This window comes from Neolamprologus brichardi, unplaced genomic scaffold, assembly GCF_056152115.1.
Source record: "Neolamprologus brichardi isolate AB-2024 unplaced genomic scaffold, ASM5615211v1 NODE_ptg000036l+_length_2141236_cov_1, whole genome shotgun sequence".
NCBI lineage: Eukaryota > Metazoa > Chordata > Actinopteri > Cichliformes > Cichlidae > Neolamprologus > Neolamprologus brichardi.
Window position 1 is genome coordinate 746,197 of NW_028270138.1, and position 23,106 is coordinate 769,302.

Genomic DNA, 23,106 nt, shown 5'->3' on the forward strand with positions numbered 1-23,106 from the left:
TTTTTTAATTGAAATTTTTATTTCAGTCAACAACAACAACAGATTATAATTTTACATAAAAGTACTCAAACAGTAACCAAAAAAGGAATAGGCTGAAGCTTTATGGCTTATACTTATCCTCTCCCTTACCCCCATAGAAATAATCAAATCCTTAACCAAGAAAATAAATAGCATTGATAAATAAGTTGTATAACAGTTTGAAAAGAAATCAAGAAATTAAATCAACACAAAAAAAATTTAACAAACCAAATTTCTATAACCTTGTATAATACTAATTTTTAAAATCTTCCTGAAGAATGACAAAGAAAAACACATCTTCAGTTCATCATTAAGTCCATAATTTCACTCCCAACACTGACACACATCTATACTTAACATTGGTTCACGTTAGGCATTTCAGACTTATAAGACCCCCTCAAATCATATTTTCCATCTCTTAGTTGAAACATACTTAAATACAAATTGGAACATTCTTTTTAATCACACTATATATCATTTCTAAAGTTTTAGAATATATAATGTCCATGAATTTTAACATAGATGATCCTACAAAAAACTGGTTGGTGGACTCCCTATATCCAACTTTATTGATTATTCTAATAGCTCTTTTTTGCAATTTAAATATTGAATCCAAATATGTTTTGTATGTGTTCCCCCAAATTTCTGCACAGTAGGTCATATAAGGCAAACAAAGGGAAGTATACAATAAATGAAGGCAGTTCTTATTCAAAAAATCTCTGGTTTTATAAAGAATAGTGTCATGTTTCGGCTGTGTACAGGCAGGAGAAGGACCCAAATGCAAAACTCACGACAACAAAATTAAACTCAAAAAGCTGCTTTATTGCAGAATGGACCGAAAAAAATAACTAAACTAAACTGGGGCATGGATAACTAACACACAGGGAAACACAGCCATGAGGGAGACTACAACACTGACAAAGAGAAACACAGGGCTTAAATACACAGAGGGACATTTGAGGCGACATTTGTTGTGATTTGGCGCTATATAAATAAAATTGAATTGAATTGAATTGGATAACGAGGGAATGAGACACAGAAGGAGAGCACAGCTGGGAGTAATCAGGCTGGACAAGACAAGGGAAGCAAAACTAGAAACACTCACATGAGACGTGGACCTTCAAAGTAAAACAGGAAACACACTGACTGAACTCAAAACATGTAAACTTAACAGCAACTGAGACAGAACATAGGGAGCTGAAACATGGGACAGAAAGGCAAAGTAGACACAACATGAACATAACGACGCCCACAGGGAAAGAGCAAAACAGAGCGCCGAAACACAGGACCTCTTTCAAAATAAAATAGGAAACAATGAAACACTGACATGACTACATGAACTTGACAACATAAGAAACAGACATGAAACACATGAAGGATAAGGGAGACTTAACACAAGGGTTGAAAACACAAGGGGAATATAATAAGCAAATGAACATAGAAATCTAATGAGCTTAAACATAAACTATAAACATCAAAATGAACTAAAACTCAAAACGCTGGGTCATAAGACCCAGGATCGTGACAAATAGAAATAGACTTGGATAATTTCCGTTTCACATGTTCTATGTGGGGCTTCCAACAAAGTTTATCATCAATAATTACTCCTAAAAATTTTGTCTCATATACAGAAAGATGTTAGAATGATTGCTAATAATAAGATCTTCCAGTAGTCTGTGGTAACAAGTGCCATCTACTCTGCTGTTGTGTGTTGGGAGCCAGCATTAGTGGCAGAGCTGGAACCATCACTGAAGACAGGAGGTCACTGAACAAACCTCCATCAGGGACAAACCAACGAATCAGCTCCTTCGGCCTCAGGAGGATTCGATGTCGCTGCCAAAAACAATGATTCTTATCGTTCTATAACAAACTGTTTAGTTTGTTCTATAACAGGGACCACAACTGTACGATGTGGGATTCACACGTTTCTGACCACTTCTGAACTTTCTGATAGTGAATCAATCCAAATAACAAGAAGAACGATGGAGGAATGGCACTGCAATCCAAGATGTAATACTTGGAAGAAGTGGGCCACATATCGAACTGATAGATGCTGGACAGGGACGTGACGTTCCACGTGGATTCTCCTCTCGTATTTACATTTAACAGTCAACTGATGCAGAGGTAATGTGTCGTCACTCATTTCTCTGAACTTCTGTGAACACACATTCTTACCAGTGAGGAGTGTGTCGTGCTTACATATGAACCTTAACCTGAAAAGACTTACTAAAAAGAAGAAAGCATCCAGATGTTTAGGACAGGGAAGAGCTAAGGGTGGAGAAAATGAAAGGACACCTACAGAAGGAAGCTGGTGGTCAGATTCAAGCAGAACAGCCGTGAGGGACGTGTGGAGTGAGGAAAATGACCTGGTTTAAAGTGATAGACAACACTCGGCAGCTTGGAGAGAACAAACGAGCCAAACAGATTTAGTTCACATCCCTGCTGCCTCCTCCACCACACACTCCTTTCCTTCAATGATTTTGCACTTCACTCTTTCTTCACCCTAAGTGGACTCTGTGGATCATCTAACAAACACTTCTTGCTTCACTGTGACTTGTGGCCAGGTTAGGAGACAACTGGGGAGTCTACACCAGAGCAGGGCTGCTGGCATCAGGTTCTGAGAACCTGTGATCCTGAGTCACATTTGCAACCTGACTCTGAAGAAGATACGGTGATGTGGAAAACATTTATTCTATTCAGTTCAGCTTTATTTGTACAGCACCAAAAGTCACAACAGCAGTCGTCTCGTGGCACTTTATAATGTAAGGTAAACCTGACAATAATACATACAGAGAAAAACCCAACAATCATATGACCCCCTATGAGCAGCACTTTGGTGACAGTGGGAAGGAAAAACTCCCTTTTAACAGGAAGAAACCTCTGGCAGAACCAGGCTCAGGGAGGGGCGGGGCCATCTGCTGTGATTGGTTGGGGTGAGAGAAGGAAGACAGCCAATGAAAAAAAAGAAGAAGTCAATGAAGGGAAGCCAAAACAGGAGAAATCTGCTCTCTCTTTCTAGTCCCTGTCAGGACTCTTGCTGCAGCATTTTGGATTAACTGAAGGCTTTTCAGGGAGTTTTTAGGACTTCCTGATAATAATGATGTGGTGTGGCCCACTGCAGAGGAGGGGTGGCACAGTGATGGTGGGGACGCCTGATTGTAACTCTTGTTATGTTGCAGTGACAGTTGAGGAGGGCTGGTGAGAGGATATGACAGCCGAGTGGGAGTGCCTGTGTCCCGAGCATGTGCCGAAACCACAGTGAACTGTTATAATGCAAATAAACGTGCTGTCACCACACCAAGTGCTCTTATGTATGTACGTTGGGGTCCACCTTCACAGTAGTCCAGCCTAGAAGTAATAAATGCATGAATTAACTGAACAAAAATATAAACGCAACACTTTTGTTTTTGCTCCCATTTTTCATGAGCTAAACTCAAACTGATGAACATTTTTCTACATACACAAAAGACCCATGAATCTCAAACATTGTTCTCATATCTTTATAAATCTGTGTTAATGAGCACTTTGCCTTTACCAAGATAATCCATCCCACCTCACAGGTGTGGCATATCAAGGGGCTGAGTAGACAGCATGAGTATTGCACAGGTGTGTCTTAGACTGCCCACAATAAAAGGCCTCTCTGAAATATGCAGTTTGATCAAACAGCACAGTGCTACAGATGTTGCAACCTTTGAGGGAGCATGCGATGGGCATGCTGACCGCAGAAATGTCTACCAGAGCTGTTGCCTGTGAAATTAATGTTCATTTCTCTGCCATAAGCTGTCTCCAAAGGCATTTCAGAGAATTTGGCAGTACATCCAACCGGCCTCACAACCGCAGATGTAACCACACCAGCCCAGGACCTTCACATCCAGCATGCTCACCTCCAGGATTGCCTGAGACCAGACACCCAGACAGCTGGAGCAACAATCAGTTTGCATAACCAAAGAATTTCTGCACAAACTGTCAGAATCTGTCTCAGGGAAGCTCATCTGCATGCTCGTGGTCCTCACCGGGGTCTGGACCTGACTGCATTTCGTTGTCGTAACCAACTTGAGTGGGCAAATGCTCACATTCGATGGCGTCTGGCACATTGGAGAGGCGTCTGTTCACAGAAGAGTCCCGGTTTTCACTGTTTAGGGCAGATGGCAGACATCGTGTGGGTGAGCGGTTTGCTGATGTCAGCGTAGTGGATCGAAGGGCCCATGGTGGCGGAGGGGTTCTGGTATGGACAGGCATATGTTTTGGACAATGAACACGAGTGCATCTTAATGCACAGAGGTACTGTGACGAGATCCTGAGGACCACTGTTGTGCCATTTATCCATGACCATAACCTCCTGTTACAGCATGATAATGCATATTGAAAGGATCTGTACACAATTCCTGGAAGCTGAAAACATCCCAGTTCTTGCATGGCCAGCATACTTACCCATTGAGCATGTTGGGGACGCTCAGCTCGGCGTATTCGACAGCGTGTTCCACTTCCTGCCAGTATTCAGCAACTTTGCACAAGTATTGAAGAGGAGTGGGCCAACATCCCACAGCCCACACTCAACAACCTGATCACCTCTATGCCCATTGCACACCATTTGCACAACTTTCAGCAGCTTCATTGAGAATGCGGTATCATGGCCAGAGCTCCCCCTTCTGGCAGCTGCAGGCATAACTAATCAATCACAGTGATCTTTTGTCAGAAAGGCTCAACAAGTCAAATCGTGGACTGAATCAAGACAAGCTCTATTCTTATTCTTACTGGTGTATCAAAGATTAGTATCAGCACTAGTGACACCAACAGACTGAAGCCTCATGGGAACGGCTGACTCTGTGACTGGTTGCAAACTGGACAGTTTAGAAGCTGGGGGCCACGGATGATCGGGACAGCAGAGCACTTTTTCTGATTTATTGATGCAGCTTCCCTCAACAAAACAATATATTAGTGTCAAAGCAGAGAATAATCTCCCAGATAATAATAATATATATTGATTAATATTATTACTTTGTGTATTAGTTTTGAATTCAATTGTCTATTTGGTTTAATCCAGTTTTGTTTATAACGTGCCATTCACAACAGCAATTACTGGTGAAGCTGAAGCTGTCTGCTGGCGGGAAGCTTTCACACCTGCGCTGAATCCGCTTGTTATTTCGAGTACTTAGCGGTTGGGTAGACAGGACGATCCCTCCAGATCGTCTCATCTCCGTCAGCGGCATGGCTGCTCATGGAAACCTGTGTCACCAGCTCCCACAGTTCCTTAACTCTTTGTCCCCATCTGTTCTGCAGTTCCTTACTGCTTATGTCCTGCTGTCATGACTTAGCTATTTCTCCAAGGAGCTCAGTAGCCAACACCTGCCAACTCTCCACTGCCAGACACTTTGTCTCACTGGAAATCCGCCTACCAACGAACCAAATCTAACGACATTTTCATTCTGATGTTGGCCTGGAATAACCTGCCTCTGTTTTCTCACAGATTCACCTCTCACTCCCATCCACTGGTTCCCCAACACCATTCACTTAGTGTCCAAGAAACCTAAACTGTAAGTTGTGATTTGTTGTGTTTTGTATGTGTGTGGTGGTTGTAATGGCTGTACTGTTAGCATCTTGGACTGAAGGTCCAGAACAAATTTTGTCTTTGGGAACAATAAAATTAAAGTAACTGTTTAAACTGCTGTCTTTTGACCTCTGTGTTAAACACAACAGCTACAGTATTGAGGTCTATACACACAGAAGGCATTGTGTAAAAACAAGACAAAATTCTGAATTTTACGAATCCAAATTTGATGTTACATTTTTGTGGAAAATTTGTCCTCAAGAAATGTAAAAGAAAATGAAGCCCTTTGTACTCGAGACCACATCTGGGGAGGAGGCGGAGCACTGTGTAGCTGTGTGTCTGAGGTAAAATAGTCTCTGCTGTGCCTTGATCATCACGAAACCTGGCTTCACCCAGGAGTACCCGATGCTAGCGTGCAGCTAGCAGGCCGCACTCTGCTCCGCTGGGACAGGACAAAGGAGCAGGGGGGGGGGGGCATGAAAGCTGGTGCAACAACGGGACAATTATAAACAGTCACTGCTCCCCAAACGTCGAGTACATGTCAGTAAGATGCCGGCCTTTTTTTCTACCGAGAGAGCTAACAGTAGTGATCATCACGGCTGTGCACATTCCACCCGACGCCAACGTAAACACGGCGCTCTCTATCCTGCTGAACACCATTAACGAACAGCAGCGGGCCCACCCGGACGGTGTTCACATAATTGCAGGTGACTTTAATAAGGCCGACATAAAGACTGTGCTCCCAAAGATCTATCAGCATGTCAAATGTCCCACCAGAGGAGAGAACGCTCTAGATCATGTTTACTCCAACATCAAGCATGCATATAGAGCCATACCCCTCCCCCACCTCGGTCAGTCCGACCACCTCTCCCCCCTGCTCTCCCCCAGCCTACACCCCCCTCAGACGCAGTGCCAGGCCCACCACAAAGACGGTTACAGCCTGGCCTGAAAAAGCTCTCTCCAAACTACAGGACTGCTTCACAGAGACAGACGGGGACATATTTGAACACCAGGACCTGGAAACTTTCACAGGATCAGTACTGGACTACATCAAGTTCTGTACTGCAAATGTGACTGTGGACAAAAGCATTCGGGTTTTCCCAAACCAAAAACCCTGGATGACCAGCGAGGTCCGCTCACTCCTCAAAGCCCGCGATGCCGCCTTCAGGTCAGGTGACAGAGCTCTGTACAGGGCTGCTCGAGCTGACCTGAAAAGGGGGATTAAAAAAGCCGAGTCAGACCTCAAAAGAAACATCGAGTCCCAGCTGTCCAGCAACAACACACGGGAGGTGTGGCAGGGAGTACGAGACATCATCAACCACAGAGGCTGTGAAAGCAGAAACCCTGAGTGTGCAGCTGGCAGAGGAAATAAACAGCTTCTTCACCCTCATCTGCCTCAGCCCTGCTCCCATCCTCATCATCATCCTCACCTGGTTCCTGCACTGCTCCACTCACTGTAACGGAGCACGATGTCAGACGTGTGCTCCTAGCAGTGAACCCCAGGAAGGCGGCCGGTCCAGACGGAGTACCTGGCAAGGTACTAAGAGCATGCGCACACCAGCTCACCCTCATCTTCACCAGACTCTTCAACCTCTCACTGGATCAGGCAGCCATCCTATCCTGTCTAAAATCAGCCACAATCATCCCAGTGCCGAAGACGTCTCCCATCTCCAGCCTGAATGGTTACCGCCCTGTGGCCCTCACACCGGTAATCATGAAATGCTTTGAGAGACTAGTCCTTCAGCACATCAAGGATTACCTCGCCCCAGAATTCGACCCCCACCAGTTTGCATACCATGCAAACAGATCCACAGAAGACGCCATCGCCACAGCCCTCCACGCTGTGCTGAGTCACCTAGAGCAGCGGCAGAGCTACGTCCGAATGCTCTTCGTGGACTACAGCTCAGCCTTCAATCATCCCGGACATCCTCATCACCAAACTGCTCACTCTTGGCCTCCCTCCTCTCACATGTGCCTGGATAAAGGACTTTCTCACAAACCCGCCCCAGACTGTGAGGCTCCGCCCTCATCTCTCCTCCACCCGCACACTGAGCACTGGCTCCCGACAGAGCTGTGTGCTGAGCCCCCTCCTGTATTCTCTCTACACCCACGACTGCAGTTCGACCCACAACAACAATCTCATCATCAAGTTTGCTGATGACACCACGCTGGTCGGACTCTTCTCAAAGGGAGACGAGGCAGCCTACAGAGAGGAAGTCCTGAAGCTGGCAGCCTGGTGTTCAGAAAACAACCTGGCACTGAACACTAAGAAAACCAAAGAGCTCATTGTTGACTTCAGGAGACACAGCACTGACTTGGCCCCCTTTACATCAACGGGGAGTGTGTGGAGAGGGTCCACACACTCCGGTTCCTTGGTGACTCAAAAACAGTCCCAAAGGCCGTAACCACCCTGAACTCACACATGCACCGATAACACCCTGCTACTGGGAATCTTTTAAATCGATGGATCCAGTTTGGTCAGCTGGAAAAGTCTGAAAGTCAAACCCATGATTAAAAAGTTGTATTTAAAAAGTCATCAATCAATATCTGAATGTTTGCATTTATAAATGTAATGAATTTGTAGTAAATAAGTTATTATAGTGTTCATGCATGCATACTTTGTTCATTCTTCAAAAATCTTTCATCTTTAGTTTTAAAGATGTGGTTTGACTGACCTCATTTAGTACTTTGTTTAGTGCTGCTGCTGCTTTTACTGATCAGTCACTATGTCACGGTGTTTACAGTGAGTTTAATTAAAGATCTTAACTGTTCTGTTTCCACTCATGAGAAAGTAAAACTATGTTTGACATGTTTTAATGGAAGTTTCTGTGTTTTACATTTGTATCGTACATATGTCAGTGAATCTATCAACCAGGAAATGTTTGGAGCAAAGTTTTTTAAAAGTATTGGTAAAAACTTTCCCAGAGAAGACTTCTTTTTGTGGCAGCACAGCACTGAGTTCCTTTGATGCTCATGTAATTTTCTTGCTTGGCTAACCACAGTCATGAGCAGCACCACAGGTGGTCTCTCCCCTACTGCCTCCTTTTTCCACCCTCATCTTCTTCTGCCTCACTTTCTCACGACTCCTGCCCCCATTGTTTCCTTATGACTATTTCCTGGTGCTGCTTGATGAGGTCATTTAACGAGAAGCTTCTACTGCACTGATGCATTTCTATTGTCCCAGCGCAGCATGATTCTTCATTGGTACATTACACTGAACACATCTTATGTGACCTTGCTCAGGTGATCTTTGTGAAGAGTTGGGGATTGATGAAGGATGGAGGCAGGCAGAAACAAGCAGGATTCAGGTCATGTTTCATGTGTCAGTGGAGCTGTTGGGATTTAAAGTGTTCTACAGTGCAGCTCTTGCCCAGCTTTACCTGCAGTATGATGCATCTGATTGGATTTGGAAGGAGATACAACTCATCATTTTCCTTCATTGTACCTAACACAGTGGTTCCCAAACTTTTTTTGCTGCCCCCCCCCCCCTGTTTTACAAGAAAAATGTACGCACAAACACATCCTCCAACCACACACCCCCATATTTTGCTCCATTGCGGTTTATTTCACACCTCAAACATTTAGTAAACAATTCAGCAAATAAAAGTAATCTGCAATAAATTACAGGTAGTAATAAAATAAACTACGAACTCTGTTACGCTGTGTCCGCACCTACACGAGTGTTTTTGAAAACGCAGCTGTGTCGTCCACGTAAACGACGTTTCAAATCACCGAAAACTGAGATTTTTAAAACTCCTTTTTTGCGTTTACGTGTGGACGAGGAATACAGAGTTCGTCACGCAGCGTCAAAGGTATGTGCCTTTTTCACGTCACGCTGTGGCCACGTTATTGTTTACATGAGATGAAGAGCAGAATGACAGATAGAGACAAAATACTGTTAATCTGACTGTCTGCAGGTTTTACACACAGTTACTGTCCCTCCATTTACAAAGGCAGAGGCGTCACGGGATCCTGTTTGTCCGTGATCTGAACAGCCCAGCGCTGCTCCCTACCTGCAGGTAGGGTTTGGGATGCACCACTCCCTGCTCATTGTGCATTACCACCAGCTCCATGACCACCTGAGCCGGCACCTGTGCGGGTCGGGGCGCCGACATGCAGACAGATGAGGTTTCAGCACCGCTGTAACCCTAAAGGACCCGGTCCGGCTCACAGAATGCTCACTTTTAGCTTTTTTATTTTATTCACATTGACTGTGGTGACACTTTATCCTCTGACACTTTGCTCTCTGCTGCAGCCGCTTCGTCCTGCTCTTCTGAAATCGGGAGGACACGATGAAAACCAGCCTCCCTGACACCACTCCCTGAACTCGCTGCTTCACTCCTCCCCTGCAGCCAAGCCACCAACCACACCCCACCACAATACCTCCACCTTTTATATACATTTTAAATCGAACAATAGAAAGGCTGTTGAATGTATTTTTAAAAATGTTACACTTCAGCGTGATACATGAGAAACAGCTTTTACAGCAAAGAGAAAAGCGTGGATCAGTGATAGCTGCAGGGACTAATGCCCGTCGATCTAATTGGCAGTGGCATTTTGTTGATGTAGATGGAGACTCACTGTGACTACTGATGCAGAACAGTTGCTGTTTGAAATACTGTTAATCTAAAAGAAATGCAGTCACTCAGATTTCACAAACATGTACATATCCAAGGGCTAAATAATGTTTTGAAGTTGACGTTTTTATTGATGTTGGAATGTGAAGACATGCGTATTTGAGAGTTTAGAAATGTGTGAGGTAGGATGTAGAATAATCGTAGACACACTGACACTGCCCTGCATGCAGTAAAGGCCTGAGTGTGTCATGAATCTAGGAGTAGATTTCTAGGAGGCCCTCCCCCACTTTGAACTGTGGAAGTGAGACAAAGTTAATGTTGAGTGGAAATCCCCAGGGGAGACCTGGGGGGGTCTCAGTGTTTGTAATATGTTAACTCTGTTTTCTCTGTTGTGTAGAGGAATCTGGTGCAGCTTGGGCGAGGAGATCACTTTTATGACCGGCAGGAAGTCACGTACACAGAGACACAGTGCTTTGACTGTTATGACGTACCCACACCTACATGCACACTCACTCACGTGCACTCACATAGACACACGGGTACACCATGGGGGGGTTTTATGATGGGTCGCTTCTACAAAACTGTGTTTCACAGACAAAGCAGGGAAGATCTGCAGAGGGACACCAACCTGGCACATCTCCCTTCTAGAAGATGCTTAAATGAAGATGAATAAAGATGAATGAAGGTTTTGTGAAATAACTACTGAGTCCGGAGCATCTCTGGATGCTCGAGGAATAAAAAGAACCGGGTGAAACTGATTTCTTAACAAATGACAGCTACTGTAAATGCTTGTTTAACACAGTTCAGCATACGCAGCTCACAGAATCACATATTTCTTATGTTGCTCTCTGTTGTCCTTTGATCTTTGATCTTTTAGTTTAATAATGACTCATTACACACTCTTCTAGTTTGTGACAACAACGCCTGCAGCTCGGCTGGTTTGTTTGTAGCCCAGCTTCTTCTTCACTAGCAAGACTTGCAAACATGTTTTTGTAGAGAATTTCAGCAACTTTTACTTTAGAACTTTTCTTCTTCCATGGAGAATGCCTCCACTTACCACAGCTGGATCTCAGAATCTTCCCTGAGGTCAGAGAGAGCATGTGGAGAATATTCTCCTGCTTCCTGTTTGTCTGGGATTTGGAGCACTGTGCCCTCTAAGAGCACTTGTGATGTCCACTTTCTAGGATAAACGTTGCTGTGTAGGATTTCACTCCACTGTTTCCTCTGCACAGGGATGAAGACTCATCACTCTTGAAATACTTTGCTCTACTTGAGCAGTGGCTAGCACCTACATGTCACTGGTTACTTCAAGAGACTCTGACACCAGTATGGACAGAAAGTGCAAAGTTCATCATCTTTCTGTCATTGTAGGCTCTGAGTGTGGTCCTTCTGGGGTTCAGCCCCTGACACATGTCTGAAACTACTATAGCCAGAAATCACATCTGTCCAGTGGCACGCTCCCTCAGCACAAACACACCGAAATGAAACTGTTTCAGTTATCTCTGCTCACTCGGAGTCTCCTCTAACTTTCTATGGTCGTGTCCAAATTCATGGGCTGCTTCCTCCTGAGGACGCATTTGTAGACCGATTACGTCACAGCGACGCTCCGAAGGCTGTCCAAATTCGTAGACTCCTCCGAATGCAGCCGACAAATGCGTCCTCCTTTTCCCCGAATTTGAAGGATGGGTCGGGTGTGTCCTTCGTGGCCCACCATATCCCAGAATTCATAGCGCGGCTCAGCCAAACTCCAGTTTCCAACAATGGCGGCCGCTACTAAGTTTTAAAATTACTCTTATTAATCTTTCTGGGTCACAAAATAAACTTTTAAGATATCGCATATTTGCAAAAGTGCTTCGACGTTTTCGGAGACGTCTGCTACCCACCAGCTCGACAGCTAACCAGGAGCTCGAGGGTCACTGAAGCCGCCGAGAACGGCACAACTCCCGGCACATCATTTTCAGATCACCGCGGACTTTCGCTGCTCGGGTTAAACGTAATATATAAGTCACTTAGACAACCTAAAAATGTTATTGTTGGGCTTTTTTCAGTGTTTTATTTGTTCGTGAGTAAATCGGTTTGGCTGAGATTAAAGTTATTAGATTAGATAAAATAAAACTTTATTAATCCCCCAGGTGGTTTTCACACAGCTGAATAAACGTCAAACAGAAAACTGATTAAACAAAGTGTGAGACGGTCGAGAATTTACTCCAGTGTCCTGTTATATTTTAGACAGCAAGGAGCAGACGGCTGAGACAGCGCTGACGCTAATCAGAAGGCTAGACCGTCCAATTTCACAGCCGTTTACTTCCGGCCTACCCGACCTTCTGAGGACCCGGCCCACGTAGACCGCGAAGGCCGGGTCCTCAGGAGGATGCAGCCCATGAATTTGGACACGACCTATATCTCTTCTATAATGGGGACTGTAAGGACGGAAGGATCATTACTGTTGATTCCCCGGTGCTATCACGTATTGTGTTACTGGCTGTAATGTGGCAGGCATTAACTCTACTAGTGCTGCCAGGGTCCTGGATATATATCCTTACAACACACCTGACATAGACCCTGTTGGATCGTTTTAGTTTGTATCTCACCTGCTCTGACAACAAGTCAACATGTAAAACCTTTTCTAATGTTTAATGTCCCTAACAAACAAATCTCTTGGATGTCAAAACTGAAACTTTCCAACTGAGCCTGTGACACCGTGTCCCAGTGACTTAGGCATGATGTCCCCCTACATACTTTTTAATTTTAATTTTTAATGTTTTAATTAGCCTAGGTGCTCCGGCTGTGGAGCTGATATAACTAACACAAATATTCACCGTCTCTCTGGCTACATTTCCAGCTTTTCTTCTGCCATCCTGTGCTGTTAGTTTTTATCTATAGTCTATCTAAGGCTGACACTGTTTTGACTGAAGATTTCTGAGCATTTGCATTTATTATGAACAAATATGAGTTCTTATGCAGCTGGATTTTAACCTAATCTTGCTTCAACCTGTTCAGAAAATCTTAATGTGCACCACCTGTTACAGGTAGCTCGTAGCTATTCCTACTCTTCATAGCCCTGATCTCAGGAATGTCTTAGACAATCATTAGACAGTTTCAATAAAACATGTAAATCTATGTGACGTTCCCCCTTTCAATAAAAACAGTGGTTCAGGATCTACAGACTGAGGTCCATAACTGCTTCACATTTGATTTAAATTAAATAACTTAGGGAAAAACAGAACAACCAAACCATTACTATTCAGTTTATTCTAAACTGCAGCTGAAAATCAAACCAGTAAAAGTCGTGTGCTTCACTCCATCCACACCTCAAGCATCCAGGTTTTGTATCATGAGTAAACGTTATCCTGCGTGCTGTAACTGGCACAGATCTGATCCCTCCCACAGGTTTCTGGACCAGGCCTGCTTCTTGTGTTTGTCCTCAGCTCCTTCCTCTCAGCCTCAGCATGGGCTGGCCTGGATGGAGGGGAAGGGTTGTTGTTGTGCAGCTAGTATGATGTGCATTATACTTAAGATTTACAAAACAGTTAAAAGCATGATATTTCTACTTTTGGCACAAATACATTTGCTTAAAGTACATGGTTTTGTCTTAAAATGTTCAAGCTGTGCACAATCTGCGATGGTCTGTCCAAATCTCAGCCAGTATGAGTCATTTTGTACTCCAGCTTGTAGTTAATAGTGTGACGCCTCTGTCTGTGGAAGGTGATGGAGTATGCCGTACTCGCGACATGCCAAAGAAAGCAATTGTGCTTGCTGATGGATGAAGTTTGTCAGTGCAGTGGTGTCTGGCTGCTCACTGGCTTAAATCAATCTGTTTATTTGGTCTCTGTCAAATTGATCATCTGAAAATGCAAACACATTTCTCCTGAGCTGCGTTTTGCTATTAGTTAAATCACAAATCACAAGCACAGCAGCATCAAAGTGCTGCTGCTGCTTTCTGAAACACCGTGCCTCAAAGTGTTGGATGAATTATCAAAAGGACAGGAAGTGAGAAAACATCATTTTCATCACAGCTATAAATCAGCTACTTCTGGGGTGACTTTCCTTTTTTTCTCCAAGGGTTTACACTCAGGGCTTGACCTGCACAACATCCCCACAAAGGTCATCGTGGAGGGAAGAAAACAAACATTTGCCCACAAAACTCTTGGTAGGGTTTGGTAATCAGAGGCTCTAAGAACAGACACAGGAGAGGGTGTAGAGTGTTTACTGCAGACGGGCAGAAAGTTCAGTCAGTTAAAGAATAAAAACACAGTGACTAGTAGGGATGGGTATCGTTTAGGTTTTATCCGATACCGGTGCCAAACCGGTACTTTTGAAACGGTGCCGGTGCTTAAAGAATGGAGAACACAAAATTGGTCCAAAAACCTCTCATGTTCAGCTGTTTTTTTGTAAAAAGATAACAATGTTAGCCTTTTCTGCAGCTATGGGGCATATATGGTATCACTCTTGGCTGGAAGCAGCTTAAACAATGGAAAAAACACAAACTTTGTCCAAAAACCTCTCATGTTTAACTGTTTCCCACTTTTTCTTTGGTCATTTTAGCCTTTTTGGCCAGGGTGAAGGGAGTATCTGCCATCAAACAAGAAGACAGCCGCATGTAGCTATGATGGTGTTTGCTAGTTCACCTTACATGCATTAATGTAATAACGTGGTTAGCCTACTCAACGTAAATTACACACGAACAACATTAAGCTACTCACGCAGAGAAGAACGGCTGCTGCTGCATCATCATCCTCATCATTTCTGCTACACTGGCAGGGCTAGGGGCCAGGACTCTCCTCTTCGGGTTTTTGGGGGGTGTTGCTAACTCCGGGTCGATAACAGGCACCACACCTGCAGTAGATGTGCTCGGTGTGAGGTCTCGCAGCAAGCTATCAAATACGGCGCATTTCTCGGCTTTTAACAAAACGCTATGCGTCGCCAGGTGTTTCATCAGATTTGAGGTGTTACCTCCTTTGACAGTATCACAGTATCAGCTTAAAGCACTTGTTGCAGCTGCTGAGTTTGCATCTTTTGCTGTGAAGTACAGCCAGACTTTGACCGCTTCGCCTTGGGCGTTTTTAATCTGTAGCTCTGCTCTAAAAGAACGTACGTACCTGGACCCGCCTACTATCCTTGGAAACTAAAATGATTGGCTAGAATCTAAAGTGTATCATTCCATACCAGTTGGTGGCGGTAATGCACCTTTCAGTTGTTTGCCAACCGCCAATACAAATGTAAGGAAGAAGAAAGTGTATCACAGCTCAGGAAAAAAAAAGCACCGAAATGTGCGCTGCTTTTCGGTCTGGTTACTACCGTTTATGTCATCATGGCACCGGATACCGGTACCCATCCCTAGTGACTCACCTGATGAAGAACATGTATTTGCCAGCTTTGTTTAATCTTGTGCTTTTGCTGTGCCAGTTCAGTGAACACAACTCATTAAGGTTAGAGATGTTTTAAATTTTCTCTAGCTGTGCCTCAGCTTCATCAGTGGTTACCATGGTGACGTGGACAGCGTGGCTAGAAATCATCACCTGACATGACAGAATATTTTTCAGGAACCTGGTTCCTGGTAATTTATCATCGATGCTAAAGATATTGTACACAGTGTGAGTCTCCAGCTGTAACTTCCTGTCCCACTGCAAGGAACAAGACAAAACTAAGCAAAGCAGCCTTTACAGGGATCACTGAAGTTTCCATAATAGTAGAAATCGTGTTTGCTAAAATTATTCAGTGGGATTATTCTGTTGTACTATTTTAACATGTTCAAAATAAAGCCACACAAACAACCTGCTGGTAGATGATCAACTATTCCAGTCATGTCTTTACTGAGCTGTCAAAACTCGTCTTTAAGGATACAGGGGAGGTCGTCATGTGTTGCCTCTGAGTTAAGATACCTTAGCTAAAACATCAGCTGGATGTATTCAGAAAACATTGTGTTGTGCTACAAATACTCGTACCTGTTTAGGGTGATTTGTGTTGTCACACACATTATACACAACATGTATTTCTGATATATTTGTAACAATCTTTGGTTTGCACTCAGCAAACATGATCATTCCTGAGTGTTTGCTTGGTTTTTCTGTTTGCAGATTGAGCGTTTGACAGCGCAAACGTCACATCCATTCACCCCCAACAAAGACGTGTAATAGTAGCAGGACACCAACTGCAGTAATAATGAGGATGTTCAGAACTGACTGCAGCCTTTTAATGATTCCCCTGACCACTCTCTGAAGTAATCTGACCGTTTCACTTCCTGATGATTGCCCAAACTGCAGCCCAGCACATCTGTCCTGATGCCTGGAGAGTTTTCCCCCAGTGTAAGTGAAGCACATACATTTGCAGATACGGCGAATGACCTTGTCGATGCAGATAAAGAGGAGACAGCTGTGATAACAGCGAATTATCTCAGTAATCTAGAGGCGAATTGATATGAACACAAACATTTTTGGATGAGATACTTATACAAAAACAGGAAATGCTTACATTCAATAAGTTACAGAGTTTTTCTTCAGTTTGATTTAATGATTTTAAAAATCCAGTCGTACACTCTGAAAGAAACATGTTTCTGACACTTTATAGAAAACTCAAATGAAGTGACAGAAACATCTGCTCTACGTAATCTGAACTCATGCCTTCTTTACTTAAAAGCTTGGTTTCTCTGCAGCATTAACACTTCATTATATATGGCTTGACTTGTGTTCTCTTTGTAAATTAAAAATTAACATTTGCTTGATGATCTAAAACATTTAAATGTGACAGATGTGGAAAAACCTAAAAGAAAATGAGGAAGGGGGTAAATACAGACTCTAAATGGCTCCCTTTGTCTGATGGCACACATCAGTGCAGGAAAACCTGAACAATCTAGCTATTTCCTGTATGATGTGGACGTTTAAGCATGAGAACCAAATGTTCTGCTAAGTCTTCACATTTACTTACACAGTGGTTGTATTTGTGTTCTGCCACTGCAGCTCAGCACATCATCATTTATTTACTGTAATAAATAATTTAATCCAGGTGTGTCATCATGCACTTTTAAAGGCAACATTTGCCTATTTTGCACAAAAGTGAGTAATTCATGGTCCTGCAAATCTGTCCATGTGCTAATGTGTTTCTGTTCAGATTTTCACCCACCATAAACATGCTTCCAGAAAGTCCTCTGACACTGCACATCACCGCACACGGATAATGTGTGCATGATGTATGCGTGTGGATTAGGCAACAAATGGGCCAGAATAAGGAAGGGGCCAGGAAGTGCTGAAAACAACAATAAGTACACATCAAACGTGCATGCAGACAGTGGACACCTTTGATTTTAACATTTGGCTAGCTGCTAGCTGACGGACCAACAGCAGCATTAACAAGAGTAACCAGAGACCAAATGACAGCCATCTGACAACAAACACTCTGCAGGTAGACAGACGTCCATGGTTCCCATGGTAACCCCCGCCCCAGCATAAAACATTATGGGTCTCTCTCGGTCAAACAGTGGTCTGTAAAAGCATTTGTTATAATGCACTGACGAACAGAAGGAACTCATTTATTCACATATTTTTTCTAAATACACACATTTTCTATAAAATTAGAAAAATAGAGTGAATTATTATATTTAATGTAAAACAAGAAAAATCTGTGAAAAACAACCAGAACATTGAGGTTTTTTAAAGCATTTCACAAATAATGCAACGTCTGCTGAATAGATACAATTATTGACATAAATACATCCAAAATTAGATGCAATGAGTGACAATTAAAAGTAAAGTACAATTTCTTAATTGTTTTCACCTCAAATATGTCATATCATATCATATATATCAGGAAATCAAACTGTAGCAAAGCCTGTTGATTTCCCCTTAAATGATGCCAAACGTCTGGGGAAATTCATCTGGGGATTGAGCACCAGAGTATGTGAGCTGTGCCCATGAAAAAAATGCCAAATAGACTCCATGGATTAGGAAAACAGTCCATGGGTAGATGCTGGGGGCGAGGCAGAGCGAGACAGCGGTTTAGTCGAGGCCTGTGAGAGCCAGATGGTTCTGGATGCTGGAAGGCCAGTGGCACAGATGGAGGGACTCTTCTGGAGGCTTGGGTGTCAGCCAAAGTTGATGGTGATGATGGAACATCTCAGGTGGTTGGTGTCCACAGCTGGACGCCTCCGGTGTCTGGGTTGAAGACCAGGGTGTCTACCAAGAACCTTGGGTGGCTGACAGGTGGGCGTCTGCGTCGTAGTAGGAGGGACGCCTGGAGGCCGACGATGGTGGACACCTCGCCACCCCCTAGTTTAAGACTCACCTACTTGGGTGTCTCAGCATGGGCTGATGCACAGGTTCAGGCAGCCTGGGACCCTCGGGCTCAGGTGGAGACAAATGCCAGTTGAAGAATGGGATGCCATCCCACATTTCCTCAATGACTGGGTGATAACAGACAACCAAGTTAGACCGTGTCTTATTGTCCACATACAGTACAAGCCCATCCAGATGGGAGGAAAGAGTGATGAGAGTTATTGTAAAGACAGCATTATAACATTGTGTCTGCCATTGCAGCCTGTGGTGGAGTACATGTGTCAAAACTCCCCCTCCTTCTAGTTTGTATATGATACAGTCTGCGTCCACACGAATGCGTTTTCGTTTGAAAACACATCATTTTCTCTCCGTTTTGGCCTCCCGTCCACACTGAGACGCCGTTTTGCTCATGGAAAACGCAGCATTTTGAAAACGCTTGAAAACCCATACATTTGGAGACTTTCGCGTCACAGCGTCGCCGAAAATGGAGACTTTATACAGCAGTTGTTTTGTTTGCTCTCAGTTCTGACAGCCCTATTAAAGATTAATATCAGTCTGTACATGCTCCAGACAGCTTTTCTTTAAAGTCTTTAATTCTCACTCACTTTTGCAACTTTGTGCTTTTGTGTTACTCGCAGCAGCAACTCCACCTCATTGTTAGTCCATTTAAAAATCTCGGGGCTTTGCAACATTTTGCCGCGACATTTCAACGAGTAAATAAGCGGCAGACAGAAAGGAGGCAGGCCGGATCTTCTTGCGTTTCACTGGACTGGAATGTAAGCGATTTTGGCCTTTTCAATGTGGACGCACAACTTTGTGAAAACGACTGAAAACGTTTTTCAGACGACAACGCTGTTTTCAAATCTATCCAGGCTAGTGTGGACGTAGCCACACTATATATATATATATATATATATATATATATATATATATATATCAATCATATAATCCAGAGTTATGATTTTTAAATCATAGCTCTGGATTATATGATATATATATATATATATATATATATATATATATATATATATATATATATATATATATATATATATCAATCATATAATCCAGAGCTATGATTTAAAAATCATAACTCTGGAGTGTGCTTTGAGGTAGGATCCAAAAAGGGTGTAGTTTGTGTGTGTGAGCACCCGTGTGTACACCTGTGAGCATGGACGCGCTTGTTTTTAAAAGGTTCCTTCATGTAATGATCTGCTAGAGGGTGTGGGGGGGCCACAGCCCCGTCCTCCAGGGCATGAAGCAGGTATGGAGGAGATCAAAACTCCAGACATCCAGAGGCCCCCAGAACACAAGAGACCAAGGAAGACCAACAGAGGGGCAGCCGCGTCACTATCCCAGAAAGAGCTGAGGAGAGTCCCAGATGAGGGGTCACTCAGCAGCCGCGGAGCAGAAGCCAGGGGGGGTTGCAGTGACGTGCCCGTGAGCTCCGCCGGCGGCCAGCTGTGCCAGAGTGACCGAGCCCCAGGCCGAGAGGCCGAGGGCACCCCACCTCCGAAGGGGCCCGACCGAGCCCCAGGCTCCGATAAGCAGCCACCAAGGAGTGAGCCGGTGTGTACCTGGGCGCCCATCCCCGGATACAAAGAACCACCAACGCACCGATGTCTGAGGGCGTCTGCCACCAGCAGGGGGAGTGGTGGGGGGAGATAGGCCTCCATACCTTAGAGAGCCTGAGATGTCCCCAGAGAGGTGGCGTCTGATACCCAACCTGACAATAGACACAGACATACAGGCACACACAGATACAAACATCCATTCCCACCCTCATGCTCTCATATGCAATTACTCAACACTCACCCAACGTGGAGACAGACATAGAGGGACACTGTACACACAATCACACTCCCCAAACGTACTCTAAGAACCGGGTCTAGGTACCCTTGCCCCTGGAGGGGGGAACTGCACCCAGACCCAGGTGGTGTTACCCTTTTCCCTGCGGTGGGGAGAAGCAGACCGCCCCGACTCCGCAGCAGCAGGGAGGCCCCACACTCCAGACCCCAGTCGGACGGCCAACTCCTCCTCCTAGCCCCCCCGCTCCAGCAGGCCGCAGAGAACGGGGGTGTGAGAAGACTCCAAACCTCCCTCCACCCGCTCATATGTAGTGTTGATGCAATGCAGAACATGTGTTCTAAGGTGCATTTAAAACCCATGAGGGCATGGAGCTACCTGCCAGAGAGCAGCAGGTAAGCGCATAGCCCCTCCTGAAAGCCCTCAATGTCTACGTGTATTTAAAATTGAGAGGTGGGCAACGACGCCAGGGGTGAGGTGTACACCCTGATGGTCTTTTGGAGTCCGTGTAGCGTGCCCACCCCCAAGATCCTATATGTATGTGTAATGAGAGTGTGAGTAATGTGAATGTATAAGTTGTGACATAAAATTGAGGCAGAGGCAGCCAGAAGGGGACAGAGGGGGGGGATGCCTCCCCTGCACCCTGGTGACACACCTTTACCCCAAGGCCCTGCATGTGTGGGGGTGGAGGGTGTGATTGTGGTGGAGCGGGAAGAGGGAGGCAGCTGGAGATGTGGAGGGAAGGAAGGGAGGGGCAAGTGACCCCTCCCCGGGGCCAGCTCCCCCGCTGACCCCAGCAGGCACCCCCAAACTCTGCTACCCCCCAGGGAAAGGGGGCCCAGGCCCATCCGGACCGGGGTCCAGAACAGCAGCACTGCCCGGCCCCACAGAGCCCGGGACAGAACACCCCACCCCACCCCACCACAGAGAAAACTGCACCCACCCCGTCATCCACTCATCTTCACCTCTCCTGTATCTCCCCCACCTGCAGAGTGAGTTCCTGAAGAGAGGAGAGCTCCTGCAAGGTGTAACAACCTCCCCCACCAGTTGAAGAGCCCCCCAGGTGGCTCGATGCACTGGTGGCACCCTGTGCCAGGGCTGGGCCCCCATACACCCACCCGCCCACAACCCCAGCAACACACCAACCAAGACCCAAGCCCCCGAGGCCCGGCCAGGGCCCCAGCCCAGAGACGGAGCGCCCCCAGAACCTCACACCCATCCCGGACCCACCCAGGGGCAGCCAGGCTATCAGGTCAGTAACCCACGTCCGTCAGCACTAGGGATGGGTATCATTTATGTTTTATCCGATACCGGTGCCAAACCGGTACTTTTGAAACGGTGCCGGTGCTTAAACGGTGCTTAAAGAATGGAGAACACAAACTTTGTCCAAAAACCTCTCATGTTCAGCTGTTTTTTTGTAAAAAGATAACAATGTTAGCCTTTTCTGCAGCTATAGGGCATATATGGTATCACTCTTGGCTGGAAGCAGCTTAAACAATGGAAAAAACACAAACTTTATCCAAAAACCTCTCATGTTTAACTGTTTCCCACTTTTTCTTTGGTCATTTTAGAATTTTTGTCCAGGGTGAAGGGAGTATCTGCCATCAAACAAGAAGACAGCTGCATGTAGCTATGATGATGTTTGCTAGTTCACCTTACATGCATTAATGTAATAACGTGGTTAGCCTACTCAACGTAAATTACACACAAACAACATTAAGCTACTCACGCAGAGAAGAACGGCTGCTGCTGCATCATCATCCTCATCATTTCTGCTACACTGGCAGGGCTAGGGGCCAGGACTCTCCTCTTCGGGTTTGTGGGGGATGTTGCTAACTCCGGGTCGATAACAGGCACCACACCCGCAGTAGATGTGCTCGGTGTGAGGTCTCGCAGCAAGCTATCAAATACGGCGCATTTCTCGGCTTTTAAAAAAAACGCTATGCGTCGCCAGGTGTTTCATCAGATTTGAGGTGTTACTTCCTTTGACAGTATCACAGTATCAGCTTAAAGCACTTGTTGCAGCTGCTGAGTTTGCATCTTTTGCTGTGAAGTACAGCCAGACTTTTGACCGCTTCTCCTTGGGCATTTTTAATCTGTAGCTCTGCTCTAAAAGAACGTAGGTACCTGGACCCGCCTACTATCCTCGGAAACATAAAATGATTGGCTAGAATCTAAAGTGTATCACAGCTCAGGAAAAAAAAAAAGCACCGAAATGTGTGCTGCTTTTCGGTCTGGTTACTACCGTTTATGTCAGAACCGGTGCCATGATGGCACCGGATACCGGTACCCATCCCTAGTCAGCACAGACCCTCCCCTAGCCCCGCTGCACACAGCCACGAGGAAACCGTCACCTAAGAGCCAACAGAGCCCTTAATAGGCCATGACCGCTACCCCGGGTTGAGTCCCCCAGGGAAGATGCTCCCCAACGCCCTAAGCCTGTCCCTACCCCCACACCAATCACAACAGCGAAGGTGGGACCAAACTATGACCCCCCACCCCCACTAGGTGATGGAGCTGATCAAAGGAGCCCAGAGCAATTGATCTGATGTGGTGGCAGAGGCTGTATCGAGACTAATGTAATCTATTAGATAATTTTTATATTGGTTAGAATTAAGATTATTTTTATTTTTCCAGTTCATGAGGACTGTTTTCTTGCCTATGCATAGGGCAGTGAAAACCATATGGGCTATATTCTGTAGTGACATTATCTAAGCTGCCCAACAAACACACTAAGGGGGAAGTTGGAATGTTACATTTCAGACACTTTGATAAGTCTTCACATATCTCGCGCCAAAACTTCTGAACTGGTGGACAGAACCAAAGAACGTGGATATAATTGTCCGGTGAATTGGTTTGACAGTGTGAGCAGTTGTTGGTAGACGTAAAG